General features: G+C 41.1%; 1 protein-coding gene across 8 annotated transcripts in view; it reads right to left on the bottom strand.

The window, feature by feature from the left end:
* Positions 1 to 16,376, bottom strand: part of RPS6KC1 (ribosomal protein S6 kinase C1) — a 197,417-nt gene that overhangs the window by 140,988 nt on the left and 40,053 nt on the right. The gene's annotated exons all lie outside the window — the stretch shown is intronic.

Raw genomic sequence — 16,376 nt, 5'->3', positions numbered from 1 at the left:
ATGGAAACAAAATTAAGAACTGGAGGCAGCAAGTGAAATGGACTCTGTATCCATGGAAATCAGATAAGTGCATATACGGTAAAGGTTATAAATTACTACTTTAAAAAACAGAAGAGGTAAAACTTGCTTATTTCCATCCTTCTGACCTATACTTCCATGAAAATGGGACCAGAAATGCCACTAATAACCAGCTGAAAGCAAGAACTCACACAGATTTCAGCTGCTGGCTGCTCCCTTCCTTTTTGGCTAAGAGGCTAATAAGTTTCAGATGGTCACCAGCCAGGGTGACAAGATGGAACCACTCCGCCCGCAGGCAAGATACAGCAGTAACAGCCTGATGAGAATTCAAGCCCCCTCCCAGCAGTTCGGAGTAAGGGCTAGGCTTCTAAATAGGGCATTGTGGCTGAATCTTATTAGCAGATTCATCATCTTTCATATCAACCACTGGATAATAAGGTTCTGGAAAAATGTTCCTAAATTTCACTGTTGTCTTCCACTTAGGAAAGATTAAACTGAATGTGTCTTGTTTAAACAAATGCAGGCTACTGATGACAGCATGGATATATATGGTCTGTAAACATGGGCCCTAGCCCTGGGTCCACCCATACGTCACCCTCTCCCCCAAGCCAGCAGGAGCTCAGCTCCAGATGGAGGCCAGCAGCCCAGCATTGGGGCCACCGCGGAGGCTGGCGGGGCTGGCGCTGGGGCTGGTGGGGGGTCCAGGGCAGTTCGGCAGGGGCTCCTCGGCCGTGGGAGTGGGTGTTTGGGGTTCTGGCAGATGGTGGGCTTGGAGAGGGGGGCCTCAGGCAGAAGGGATGGGGCCTCATGGACTAGCCACCCTGAAGGGGAGGCCTCATGCGCCACCCATGTGTGTAAAAATGCAAACAATATACTTTTTAAATTCTCAAAACTGGCTTCCAGTCCTGTTGCTTCTGTCTGTAGAAGGAAACTTTATCTTGTACAGATGTCTGCAACTTCCTTAGAGACAGTCATCAACCCCTTCGACATCCATCAAGACTTGTTTCTCAGGAACAGCTAATTTGTTTATATTAGTAGTATTTGGCTTCTCTTCAGCCAGCATTTTCAGTTCACCAGAAGATTTTAAGACTAGTATAAAAGTCAAGCTACTGCTGTAATTGTTGATTATGTGTTTTTAGTCTGGATGTTTATCACTGTTTACCTATTTTTCTCCCCAATGCCTCAGTTATTTTAGAGCAACTAACACACAAGACGGCATGTCCCTTTGAGTTTTCGTTGTTCTCTCCTATTTTCATTCAACATTAATTTCACTTCATCACTCCAGATAGGAAAGAGTGTAGTAATATTTATTTTTTAAAATATTATATTTATGAGTTATTCACTCATTAAAATTTTTACCATACCAGTAAGGACTGTATTTGCAAAAACGTTTCTATTCAAAGGGTTTTCACATCTCTCTCCTGGCTGACAGGAAAGCTGATCTCAATACTTACCAGTTCAGCCTTTAAATGCTTTAACACAAGGTCTGTCTTTGAGCCAGAATAGGAGAATCAAATAAGTTTATTTTATTTTCTTAATTTACAATAGTTTGATCTCAAATTTTTAAAAATCCAAGAAAGGTTATGAAAAAATACCAGCTGCCTGTCAGTCCAATCACTCCTTAACATACCAAGATTTTCTGGCACATCTAATATATAGCACATGTGCACCATGTAAAACAGGCTACCAAATTCAAAGAAGATTTGAATAATAAAATGTTTAAAAACCTGTGACAAAACACTAAGATTGTGATGATGAACAATCCACAAAACTAAACACAGACTCTAGCATTTATCCCAGGTTTTCATTTCTTGTAGCTCTTCACTTAAATATGATATTACGATAAGATGACAGAAAGACAAACTCCTATGTTCAAGATCTTTCGCAACAGTGGTGCATACTTCACACGTCAGAGAAATGCAGAGGGGTTGTATTTGTATGTTTTATAAGAATGTACTATTGATCAAGCTATCCAAAAACTATCCAAAAACTTTTTAAAAAATTAAGAGGGCAAAGTAATTTTTTCTAATACAAGCTTTTTATTTTAAAGTGTTTCTGGGGAACATTTTATTCATATTTCCAACAGAGATCATGTGGTCAATCTTCATATGGAGCCCTGAATCATTGATATGAGCATCTTTTATTAAGATTTACACCTCAGAAAGATTTTTTTTAAATAGTAGCAAACAAGAAGTGTTAAAGCCCTTGACGAATCTTTACAACTGATCATACAAACTCATCCTGCTTAAAACTACTATTAATTTTTCATTTAGGTATTTTCCTAGATTCTAGAAGATTTGTGTTTCATCTGATCAGTATCAAAGCTCTCTCCACACCCCACCCCATTCACTGGGATTAAATCAGCCATGTCATTTTAAATGTTTAAAAACTATGGTGCTGAAGCAAGATATAAAAAAAGTGTGGTAATGATGATGACAGAGACCTTTGAATAAAAACCCTTCGAGATTCCTCCTCTCTCTCTCTCTCTCTCTATGCATTTGCTACAGAGCAGCTGTGTCTCACACAGATTCACATGAATGAAAATATTAAGGCGAGAAACCACCCACTTAGTTTATTTTCCATATGACTTTCCTGTAATTATTTTGTAAACTGTTCACACAACAATATATAAAAACATCTGCAAAAACAGGTAATTAATGTGTCAAGCCAAACTAATGCATTTTTATGGTGTCCATGCTTCGTCAACTGTAATTATAACTCTTTTTAAGCAAATGATGATGTGTTTGTTGCAATGTGCAAGTGGTTATTTTAGATGCTCTGTTTACTGTTACCGCAAACAGAATATAAAAACTCTACAGCTATTTTGCTGCGCATAAGCCTCCATCTAAACAAGCAGAAGCAGTCTGCTCCCTCATTTCCCAACAGCTTTGTATATTTCCAAGTAATAAAACACATTTCTTAAAATCAAACTTGGTGTTAGATCGGCTGGCCAGGACACCTCTGCCCAATTAGCGGTACTCAGTAAATACAGCCAGCAGCCAGCTATTTAGATTTTTAAGAATTATTTAACTCAGACACACTCACAAAAATAGAAATTATCAAAAATATTCAAATAATCTTGAGGGTCTGACATAGACAAAGAGCATGAATATCGGATAATATGCCCCTCCTTAGTCACCCTGTGGTCAACTGATGAAAATGAGATTATATAGGCGCAAGAAGCATTTCCACAGAATAATTACAAGAGGTAGCACATGGCATACTAGGAATATTATGAAGAATATCTGGGTTCTATATCTGGGTTCTAACATGCAGTGAATATATCTTTCAATTGTCAATCTGCTGGATGTCGATGTGCTGGCTACTTAAACTCCAGTTGGTTACTTGTTTAGTCAGTAGATCCTCTTAGATATAAAAAGGAATTACGTTGAGGTGTGGCAATGAGCTATTGAAAGTGACTTTATAAAATAAACCTATATTTAAAGTTAATAGATCAGAAAACGCCCATAGGTAAACATGTGCCTTGATCAAAAAGTCCATTTGATAGCCTCAAAATGTGCTCCAAATACTTGCAAGAAGTACCCTGCAACTTGCGTCATTAGACATTTGAGTGACATGCTGCATTTCCCTGAGGATACTGTATAGCCTGGACTAAGATGGAAGATTCAGATTGCCCAGGTAGATAGGTAAGTAGCAGGTACTAACAGAAAGAGGAAGAAAAAAAGAAATCACTGAAAAGGTCTGAAAGACGTTTAAAGTTAGATGTATACAGCATCATATGGTCAACAAATGACTTATCCCCCATATAGAAAGATGCAACCAACAAGCGTTAAAAAAGGCACAGTTAATAAAAGGAGGGTGCCAGCAACCAACAAGTATTACATAAGGTCAGAAATGATCTCTCTCTCTCTCTCATTCCCTTCTCGCACCAAAGCACTCTTAGCTCTCTTCCCATCAAGGGGCTGTCTAACAACCTCCAAGCCTCCACCTGTCTCATAAGTAATATATTATAGATTGCTTCAGAAAGAACCTAACACATCGTGCCTTCATACACGCAGTAGTTTGGTTGTACCTTCATTTACCTCACAAGAAGAAAAACTCCTTTAGGGCTTTTTCTCTGCTGTTCAGTATATTTAATGCTTTACGTCTTCAAGGGACTGCAGACATGTTAACTACCACAATTAATACTCACAGCAGAGATGAAGTATTATTTTGAAGTGGAAAAGAAAGTTGAAGCAACTTGCCTAACAACACAGTAAATCAGTGGCAGAGTCAGGATTAGAAATCAGAAGTTTCTAGTTCCCGACAGGGCTGGCTCTAGGTTTTTTGCCGCCCCAAGCAAAAAAATTTTTGGCTGCCCCCCACCCCAGCCCTGGGCTCCCCCCCACCGCGGCCCACCAGAGCCCCTCCCACACACACACCCTGCCGCCCCAGCACTGCCCCCCCGCCCCCAACGTGGGATCCACTACCAGCACACAGCGGCCAAGCCCTGGCCCAGCCACGACTCCATCCCCATGCGGGTGGAGCTGCTGGGCGGCACAGAGCGGGAGTACTTCCAGGTGGTGGTGCAGCTGCGGGGCGGCGCGGAGAACACGGCCCCCTCCCTGGGTTTCGCGGCGCTGCTGGTGGCCGAGGTGGATCAGTTCATGCTCACCGCGCTCACCCCCGACATGCTGGCAGCCGAGGACCTGGAGAGCCGCCCAGACCTGCTGCTCTTCAGCCTCACCGCCCCTGGCCCAGCCTCAGCGGGCCAGAAGGCGAGGATCTCCGGCTGCGGGGCTACCTGCTCAGCACCGACGAGCTCAGCCGGCCGCTCACCTCCTCACACACTCCGGGAGCCCCTCTCGCCACCGCAGCCCGGCCTCGGCTCCAGGGGACCCCGCTTCCCTCCCTCCCCAGCTCCTCACATACTCCAGGAGTCCCTCTCACCGCTGCAGCCCGGGCTCGGCTCCAGGGGACCCCGCTTCCCTCCCTCCTCACATACTCCAGGAGTCCCTCTCACCGCTGCAGCCTGGGCCCTGGAGCCGAGCCTGGACTGCAGCGGTGGCGAGGAGGTGGCTGCTAAAGAGCAAGAGCAAAAGGGAGAAAAAGTTAGAACTTGTTCTGAAGATTAAAATACAAGCTTCCAAATGAACATTCATTTCAAAAGCTGCTCATCTCTCCCACTCAGATCCACTATCACAGTGTTTCTCAAACTGGGGTCGCCGCTTGTGCAGGGAAAGCCCCTGGCGGGCCGGGTTGTTTACCTGTCCCATCTGCAGGTCCAGCCAATCGCGGCTCCCACTGGCCGTGGTTCACTGCTCTGGGCCAATGGGGGCTGCTGGAAGCGGCGCAGGCCGAGGGACATACTGGCCGCCGCTTCCAGCAGCCCTCATTGACCCGCAGCTGCAAACCGCGGTCAGTGGGAGCCGCGATCGGCCAGACCTGCGGATGGGACAGGTAAACAAGCCAGCCTGGACCACCAGGGGCTTTCCCTACACAAGGGGTGACCCCAGTTTGAGAAACACTGCACTATCATACTTAAAATACATTGAGAACTTTTAGATCTCAAAGTGCTTTACAAAAGTGGGTAAGCCCCATTCGTCTCATTTAACAGATTGGAGTAATTCAACTACACAGGTGTTCAGACACTTGCCCAACGTCACACAGCCAATCATTGGCAGATGCAGGATTAACACTCTGGTCTACCTACTGGCCCATGCTTCCATCAGAGATACCCCTGCCTACTTCTAGGCCATAATTACAGTCAACTCTGATGGCCATCCCTGGAAAAAAGGGCAGGTAGATTAAGGGACACATCTTAAAAAACATAGCCCTTCATGAGAATCACTAAGTGCATCCAGGAATGGGGAAAGAATCAGATTCAAAGAGAAGATACCAGCTAGGTGAGAAATTGCTGTTGCCTAATTCTGCACCTGAATCTCCTGCACAGATGCAATGCCAATTAAAGGACACAAGAAATGGTATATTTCCTTATCACTTAAGGAAATAAGCTTATCAATATAACTTTGATGCAGCATATATGATGGAGTATATCCAGTTACCTTGGATTTGGAAAAACTGTTGACTGGACAAAAAACACCTACAAAAGCTGGAAAAATACACAATATACATCTTCAGAGACTCCAATAATTCCTCTAGCACAACCAAAGTTGACATCAGGATATTTTTATGGTAAAAAAAACAAGCAGGAAAAAACTCAAACACACACACACACCCTCACAGGTCCCCTTTATACAACATAAAACAGCAAAGGATGCAATAAATCTTTTTTTTGTTTAGTTTTTTTTTTTTTAAACACCTTTGCAGGTCCCCATTAACTTTGTTTTTATACAGTTTCACAGTGAAGAAACTTGCCAAGGGTCAGAAATTAGAACCCCTTGTTTCCAGTAATTCAAAAGATAATACCCATGTGGATACAGAGTTGAGCCCCCCTGCACATTTTTTAAGAATGAAGACTGGGGTCTCTATTAATGTGACTGCTAAACAAACCTACACTTCTTTCTCAACCAGTTGGTGAGCCAGGGCAGGCTACCCCACATAAGTAGATTATATACGTAATACTATGTAAATCTTTATAGTTCGGAGCAAACCTCCAATTTAAAAATAAGTCAGTCAATGTACCAGAATGAGCTTGGTCCATCTCTTGCAAGATGAGACAATAGCGTTGGAGCATCCCATTTCAGAAAGTGAGACTCGTGAGCTATTTATTCTTGTGAAGGAAAGAGAGATGCACCCCACATGGATCTGATATAGAATTAAAGATCAAACTAAACAATCACCTCTTCTACCAAGAATGTACAAGGAATCTTATGAAAAAAGAATAACCTTGCAAGCTCCTTGAGGGAGGGAGGCTCCAATCTGCATCACTGAAACCAAACAGAATGACTTCTATTCACCTCAGAGAGGAACACAGCCACTAAAGTTAGATTTTGACATCATTGCCAGCGCCTAGCCAGGAGAAAAGAAGGGCTTCCTTCCCCCTCCTCCCCAAGAGTGATTCATGGCAATTGATTGAATTTCAAGTTAGAACATTCCACTGCTGTAATTTTTAGAAGGCATACTTTGCAGGTACCACAAAAGGCATGGGAGAGTAATACACAGCAGCCTCATACCATGCAGGAAAATCGTTTGACTGCATTGAACTGCATTTCCTTTTGGGAACAGTAGCCCAGGTGAGATTTGTAGGAGGGGAGACATTCCATGTTTCCACCTTCCAGTCTGCACAGTGCTGCTGAGGCCCAAGATTTATACCGGCTCACTGGATATCAGATCACTTTCCTTTTTGCTAGAAAATCATCTAATCAGATGATGTCCTCTCTCTCCCCTGTCCTCAACTAACTGCAGTGAACCTTAGCACGTGACGAGGACATTTCCACAGAAGGAATAAGACCAACAAGCTACCATTATCTCTTTACTGATATTCTATCACTTCTAGGTATTTCAGACCCCTTTTGTTTTTCCTCTCATGACTACTCAAATATTTCAGACCTTATCTGGATTTAAGAACCAACCAGAAGAGGTTAGAAGTTTCTTCTCTTAAAGAACATACCAGGAATTTGATGGAGGATCTGTCTATGCAGTTCTCCCCAAACTCCAAGTATTTGGCAATTGATTGAAACAGTAAAACTTTTTTTCAGATACTAAAAGCCTGAATAAGCCATTCATAACCACCCAATGTAACAGTTAAAATACTCTTTTTTTATATAAACAAGTTTCTCTATGTCCTTCACAGCCACCCCATATATATCCCCCAGCTGGATTTTTGGATTTTTCAAAGAATGACTCTGTTTTCCATGGAGTAATAAAAATGCAAGGGGGCGGGGGGGGAGCCTTAAAAGACTTATTCTTCCCACAATGAAAGGAGGTTTAGCAGCACCTTCCTCATTAGTGGGTAACCCAGCTGTTATTTTTGCTTATCTGGTTTGATGATCTCGGTTTTTATTAGTGCAGATACTTCTTACATCATATGAATGAGACTGCTATCTCCTTATTAACCAAACAAACTCATGCATGCCATAAGTGAACATGCAATTTGTAAATCTTGACACTGTGACCACTATTCTATAGCCCTGAAATTTCAAGCACACTTCTGGGAAATTTGTTTCAGGAATGCGAGGAGGAGCTAAGTCACGAACAAGTCCCCCCGAACGCCACAGCGAGCTAGAATGCTTTTTAAGTTGACTGCATAATTAGTTGCTGGACATGTTGGCAGCTGTCAAGGAGGCAGCTGGTGATTTCAGCACCTGGAAGCAGCTTGGGATGGAGGATGAGCACATACGCTGGCAGTTTGTTAATGATCAGCACTGAAACAGTTAATGTTGACATTTTGTTTTCTTCAGGTTTCAGAGTAACTAACTGATTGAGATAATAGTGCAGTTCACTTTTTTGAGTTATTCTTTCTAGCTATCTGCAGATGTCATTGGTTATCTACACCAGTGGTCTCCAAAGTGGCCAGGAGTCTGAGCGGCTTTTTTTTTTTTTTGCTTCGACAGTTCGGCCGGGAGCAGGGTGTGTGTGCTCAAAATATTTTTTACTGATGGGGTGCGCGATCAAAAAAGTTTGGAGAACACTGATTTACACAACCGTGAAGAATAGCATATTTTTAAGTGAAGCTTTAAAGTCTGAAGCACAAATTTGTGGCATCAAGTAGACTCCCTAGAACGTAGATCCCTCATAATTTTCCAGTTTGTATATAAGGACTAACATCTGAGTTCTTTTAAGGACTCTGAGCACACCACATTTAATGCAGGTTTACCTAGGTATTTAGAACTCGTGTACCTTGAATGAAGGTACCAACTCCAACTGAAACAGTGAAACAATTTAACTCACCAATGGGTTATCACAAATCTGAACAGAGTATATGGAAAAATATGTAGAAATAAGTGCAAAGATTAAGGCTACATAGGAAAGTGTTCTGCATGGGGAGTGCTCAAGTGACTAACAGGCAGGTATCAGTTAAGAACGATAAATTTTACAGTACATACAAGACAGCTTTTCAAAAGTTTTATTCATAGGAGTATCTCACTTCATATAAAAATGTTTCTTGCATTTATAACTGTGCTAAACATGACAGAAGCTGGTAAACTGTAGTATGTGTTTGGAGATGTCCAAAGGAACCAGCGATCTGGTCATGTGGGGCAGACCTAGCTAGCATCTGCATTCACACTGAGCTCTGGCTCTATTTCCCATTGAGCAGTTAACAAAAAAAATAAATCAGTCAAACTACATGGATTCTACAATGGAGGAAACATCCCTGGATACTCTTCGGTTAAAAAAAATAAAAATAAAATCTGGAACCTAGATCAGCACAAAAACAGAAGGAGAAGCAGCAGCCTCCTAGCACTGATAAGAAAACAAAATAGTGCCAGCAGCAGCATGTCCTCCAACACTAGCACTACAGAAACAGGAGACCGCTTTGGCAGTCAGAATAGTGGACGTAGTTACACAGAACCTTACCAGAGAAATGAAAAACGAAATGTTCCAAGCCTCTCTGCAGTCTGTTCTCGGGGGGCGTTCTACTAAACAGAGAAATATGACTGAAAGTCAGTGAATGTGACACCAACTTGTTACATGGCAGAGGAAATCCAACAGGAGTTTGAAGACAGACTCCCGACTCCAAGAAAGAAGCTACAACAGCCTGAAGAATGAAGGATTGCAGGAAGGAGTGGGGTGAGGGAGAGATTCATATTACAGAACTCCCAGAAGGCAGTGAACTGCCTAATCCTACTTCTCGGTTTTCTTTTTATATGAAGACTAGCTTCCCACTTGAAGTTTCAACAAAAATTGCAAACCCAAAATTGAAAGAGTAGACAGGACACTCTTCCTAAGAGGCCACAACCCATGCAGGCCCAGTCCCACCTATGAAGACAAGCGGTTTTAAGCTGCTAGGGGAAAAGAAAAAAAAAACGACTCCTCTACACAATGGCATGAGCATGTTTCTTTCAAGAGGTCTCTGTAGCATTACACACTATGCAGACTTTAACCCAATAAGGAACATCATCAGGCAATATGGTTACAGATGCAGCCCCACCTATCCAGCTTCTTTAAAAATCTTCACCAGGAAATAACATAAAACCCTCACAAGAATCCTTAGAGTCTCAGAACTGCTTACGCCTTCAGCACAGAGATAAGCTCTTCGCTATATTAAAATCAGGTACATTAATATTTGTATATTCTGCTGCTTACCAGTAAGTACTATAGGTGGGGATGGACCTGGTTAACTGAGCCTAAAAATCACCAGATTTAAATATGCATTTTGCATTGGTTTACATAAGTTGAGGAGGAGGGATTAATTTTTTATGCAAAAAAACTGTAGGGAGCCCACTTGAGTAGCTGGGAGGTGGAAATAAACTATTCAGTTGGTTGCTTTTAGGACACCAACGTTTATACTTTTTATAAAAAAATACATTGCTTGTTCCTGTATTCAACAAGGTCATGTAGCACCAGGCCTGACCTCAAACCCATACCCAATTTTCCTACACCAGTAAAGGCTCACCTCAGGGACACCACTCAATGAGGCATTAAATTCTACAGGCAAAAGCTCCAGTTACTACACCTTAAGATACCAGACATACTAGACTAGATCTATTTCTTCTATCTATATTATATTCTGAAAGTAATGTGGCGTCCCTAACAGACCTGAGAATAATCTCCAATCATGCTGCCCTGTTCCTCTGAATAGATGATTTAAACCCTAATCTTCCCCCATCAAAGTGGAGGTAACTTATTTCACAAACTAGGAAGTTAGTTAGTTTCCAAAATGGCTAGAAATATCATCTAGATGTCTAAAATATTACTCACCTAAGGCAACCCTATAATGGGGGGGAATGCCTCATTATAAATAAATTTCTGGGTCCAAGTTCAAAGTGAGGTTCAAATTGTATCTGTAACTTTCATTCCATCTCTGTTTGTTGGGTATCAGCAAGGCTAATGTAAGTGGGTATGCAACTGATATTATCAAAATTAGGGCTGTCGATTAATCGCAGTTAACTCCTGGAATTAACTCAAAAAAATTAATCATGATTAAAAAATTAATCGCTGTTTTAATTGCACTGTTAAACACAATACCAACTGAAATTTAGTAAATATTTTGGATGTTTTTCTACATTTTCAAATATATTGATTTCAATTACAATGCAGAATACAAAGTGTACCGTGCTCACTTTATTTTTATTACAAATATTTGCACTGTAAAAATGATAAAAGAAATAGCATTTTTCAATTCACCTCGTACAAATACCGTAGTGCAATCTCTTATTTGTGAAAGTGCAACTTACAAATGTAAATTTTTTTGTTACATAACTGCATTCAAAAACAAAACAATGTAAAACTTTAGAGCCTACAAGTCCACTCAGTCCTACTTCTTGTTCAGCCAATCACTAAGACAAACAAGTTTGCTTACATTTACAGGAGATACTGCTGCCTGCTTCTTATTTACAATGTCACCTGAAATGAGAACAGACTTCGCATTGCACTTTTGTAGCTTGCATTGCAAGGTATTTATGTGCCAAATATGCTAAACATGCATATGCCCCTTCATGCTTTGGCCACCATTCCAGAGGACAAGCTTCCATGCTGATGGCGCTCATTAAAAAAAATAATGTGCTAATTAAATTTGTGACTGAACTCCTTGGGGGAGAATTGTAGGTCTCCTGTTCTGTGTTTTACCCGCATTCTGCCATATATTTCATGTTATAGCAGTCTCGGATGATGACTCAGCACATTTTGTTCATTTTAAGTTCATTTGCAGTTATTTTTTGTACATAACTCTACATTTGTAAGTCCAACTTTCATGATAAAGAGATTGCACTACAGTACTTGTATTAAGTGAATTGAAAAATAATCTTTTTACAGTGCAAATATTTATAATAAAATATAAATATAAAAATATACTGTAAAAAATAAACTGTACACTTTGTATTGCATTGTACACAAGAGCACTGTATACTTTGTATTATGTGCTGTAACTGAAATCAATATATTTGAAAATGTAGAAAACATCCAAAAATATTTATATAAATGGTATTCTATTATGGCTTAACAGGGTGATTAATCGCGATTAATTTTTTTAATCGCTTGACAGCCCTAATCAAAATGTTTTCCCTGACAGCAGAAGCTTATCCATAGTTTGTGGATAGCCAATGAAAACTAGTGTCCAAGACCTGGCACATAAAACTAATTAATTATCTTAAGATCTACTTATGAACTACAAGGACACCATACAAATTGTATGCATCATGGTTCATTTAATCAGATGCTCAGCCTTGAGGACTACACTGGTCAAGTGCTCACTCCACACAACCAAGACTGTTCATCATTTAGATATATACACATGCAAGTGAAGAATGTAAGAACAGCCCCAAAGTGGAACAAGCATTCCAGATCTACCATAGATTAGGTATACAATCTTCCTCCAGATTTTCATGTAGAACATGGAGACCTGTAAGTAAAGGGTTAGCTATTAGTCCTTACTTTTTCAACCTTATAGGACAGATTCTGTCATCCTTACTCATCTATCTGGTTCCCCTATATCTCTGTATCTTTCTTGCCTCACCATCTTAGGCACTGTCGGCTTTTTTAGGTTAAAATAGTTAAACATGATCACTTATCTGCTCGCCACACATCTCAACTTCCCGACGCCCAAATGGGGGTATAATTTGGGATGGTCACACAAAATCTGAAGAGATGGGATTAATTTCTCTAGTACAAATAGTATTTTCTGTTAGCTCAGCCTCCCAGTTAGTTTCTTATGTCCAGCAATAAGAATGAAGGGACACCAACTTCGTAGTTAACTCTGGGACTAACATGACCAAAGTCCTCAAAATGAGGGAAAGCTGGGAAGCACGAGACTTGCTGTTGCTGATTATTTTTCTTCATGTAATTCATCAACAGGCCTGAAGCAATAAACTGACCTCAGACTGTTCTGCATGCTAACAAAACAAAGAAATAGCCATATTTGTCAGCCAAACTAGCTCTGAAGCAGCACCAGTGGGATTCCACTTCATGAGAGGGAGAGGGATGCAAACAGCCATTGCTCCCCGCAGTACACCATGGATCTGTACTGCAACAAGTACTCTATCCATTTCAGTATGGAGGTATGCTTAGAGTACAGGTGATACTACTGCAGCTCATAGGCTCTGGTGCCATTCCAAGCCTGGGCACAGGTTAGAGAATTTCATCTCTTTATGCACCTGGGCTGTCCATGAACAAAATTTGGCCCAAGATGTTTATTGTATTGATGCTCAAAGCAAAAACAGTACAGCTAGTTCTCAGAATTTAACAGTGTCCTACAACCTGCTTTATTCCCTGAAAGAAACCCCGATCAGTTTTCTTGCCAGAACAGTAAACAGAACGCTAAAGATTTCATGCTAAAATGTCACAGAAGAGTAACAGGGGAAGATACAAGTGCGTTGCTAACAATGTAGTTAACAGAACCATGCTTTCCACTGTATACACAAAGGAAACTGAAAATCAAGTCAACATCCTTATCTCCTTGGCTTCAGCACAAGCAGTATTTTTCACCTCTGGGATTAGCGCCATCAAGTCAAAGGGCTGAAGAGTCATCAGGTATGTCAGATTTTCCACTTACAAAGACTGCCTTTACGGAAGAGCAGACAAATTATAGCTATTTATCATCGGCTAAGGAATTGCAAGTCTGCAAGATTCAAGTAATACATGTTGTAACTTCAAGGATATTTACAGTTAGGAAAGTGGGCAATACCTTATACCAAATCAATAGGAGTGGTTAACAACAGGATAAAGAGAAACTTAAATTCCAGGTCTGTGATGCTGAGTTACTAAACTACTATATGAAAAGCAGTCAGAGGGAAGTTCCAAACAGAAAGGATTGACTGTTTGCTATATAGATTGCATTTTGTGATTCTGGTTTTTAAGCGGCAATTTCTATTTTCTTGGTGCCACCAAGTGGCAGCATTATGAATTGTCACTTTATATGGAAAGGACACTTTCAATCTAATAAATTTGTTAGTCTCTAAGGTGCCACAAGTCCTCCTGTTCTTCTTTTTGCGGATACAGACTAACACGGCTGCTACTCTGAAACTTTTCAATCTAATAGTGTCAGCTCTGAGAAGACATTGTGATCACACACAATGCAGGGATGGCATGTGGGGGGGGAGGAGAAAAGAAAAAGAAAAAAGAAAAAAAACCCACCCTAAGATCTGAAAATTGTTTTGGCCGGCCTGGAAAGAGACACAAAATGAAGATATTCTATAAGTAAACCACGAACTATTGACACCCAAGACATTTACAAAGGATTTCAACATACATATCACTAATACATGCATGTTTTTGACCACGTGAGATATATGTTGGAAAAGATAATAAGCATGTCTTATGAGTCAGAGTTAAGATTATTATTGCAATGTAGTGTGAATATTCACTTGCCAATATTAACAGCATATTTTAAATGAAGATATACTGGCATAAGAATAGTGTCTACAGGGCTAGTTAAGAATATGATGAATTCAAAGGCACTTCAGAGAGATTAGAGAGTTACAACACAGTCGTATAATCTGTGGGTTGAGGGCCACCTGTGTCCCTCAAAGGAGACTGTAATAAGAAAATAATGTATTTTATTGGGAATGGAAAATATGTTCTCTGAACCACATCCTGGAATTTTGAAACTGAAATATTTGAATTAGCTGTGTCACTATGGCAAAGAGGCTGGGGACTTCCCTGCCAGGCCGTGGGAGCCCCAGAAAGAGCTGGATAGGAGTTCAAATAGCTTTACCTGAGCCTAGGGGGAGTGTCTAGCAAAGGATGACTTCTCTCTTCCATCCCTGCCCTCACAGAGGAGATGACAAGCTCAGAACCAGCAACCAGTTACAGCTCCCAGGTTCTCTGCCCCAGCCCAGTTTAGAGCAATTTAGGGGCTGCTCTAACCTGAATTAGCTGGCTATGGTCTCCAAGGAATTACATACCAGCTGGACACAGACAGAATGAAACACACTCCAACCACTTTCCCTCCCTGATCCCAACCCCTGGCACAGAGGGCCTGTCATATGGGAAGAGCAAGGTGTAGGTGCTAGCTATGCTAACTCTGCACCCACACAGAAATCCCCCATATTGGGGGGGTATCCCCAGCATGGAGTTGCAGCTGGTAACTACTCCCTTTGTGCTTCCCAAGTGGTAGAAAGGAAGCAAAAAAGGGCAGAAAATCTGCCGAAAACAATTAAGAACATAAGAATGACCATACTGAGTCTGAGCAATGGTCATGTAGCCCAACATCCTGACTTCCAACAGTGGCCAGTGCCCGCTGCTTTAGAGGGAATGAACAGAATAATGGAATTTTCAAGTGATCCATCCCCCATCATCCAGCCCCAGTTTCTAGCAATCAGCGGTTTAGGGACATCTGAAGCACGGAGTTGCATCCCTGACCATCCTGGCTAATAGCCGTTGATGGACCTATCCTCCATGAATTTACCTAATTCTTTTTTGAACCTTGTTATACTTTTGGCCTTCACAGCATCCCCTGGCAACCAGTCCTACAGGTTGACTGTGTGCTATGTGAAGAAGAACTTCCTTATGTTTGTTTTAAACCTGCTGCCTGTTAATTTCATTGGGTGACCCCTGATTCTTGTGTTATATAAAGGGGTAAATAACACGTCATTATTCACTTGCCCCTTCTGGGACCCTTTGATTTTTTTGAAATAATGTTTGGCCATCAGGCTGAAAATCCTGGATATCAATGGATTAGAGAATTAGATTGGGAATTAGGACTGTCGCTAGGTAGGTGTCCAAAGAGATACTAATATATGAGAGAGTGGGAGAAAACAAGAAATCTCAAGTTCTTGGAGAAAACTCTAGAAATTGTAGCAAATGAAGAATTTAAGGTAGATTTGTCAAAAAGGCCTTTTTATGCTGAAGCTGCAAATGCCAGTTTGAAAGGCCCTTGCGTTGTGGTTAAAAAGCAGAAGTGATTATGACAAAATGGAATGTCCTTCAGAAAAGCAGTAGTGAAAGGCACATCATCCTAAAAGAAAGTGTATTAATAAAGAATGAACAGCGGGGTTGCTACCAACAGACGGATTCCAAACACATTCAACATCCGGAATGAAAAGCAGGTTGATAACATGGATAAGTAGAGATAAGATGCCATTGAAAAGCTATGACGCGCAGTCATCCTAATGACATGACTCCAAGAGGGAAGGAAAGAGGCAGATTTACAAACAGTGACTTGGCTCATCTCTAGCAGAAGCTAAGCACACACTCTTGTCGATCACCTACATTTTCACCAATACTATTCCTACTATTTTCTCCCTGCTAGTATAAAAAGCAGCACAATATGCAACATCCATTCACAGAACCATACAGAGGCCCCTCCAGAGAATCGATGCTGTGTGTGTCTTTATGAAATACAATAAAAATCTGAAAAC

The sequence above is a fragment of the Chrysemys picta genome, chromosome 3 (genome assembly GCF_011386835.1).
Source record: "Chrysemys picta bellii isolate R12L10 chromosome 3, ASM1138683v2, whole genome shotgun sequence".
NCBI lineage: Eukaryota > Metazoa > Chordata > Testudines > Emydidae > Chrysemys > Chrysemys picta.
This window is presented reverse-complemented; position numbering and strand designations above follow the sequence as displayed.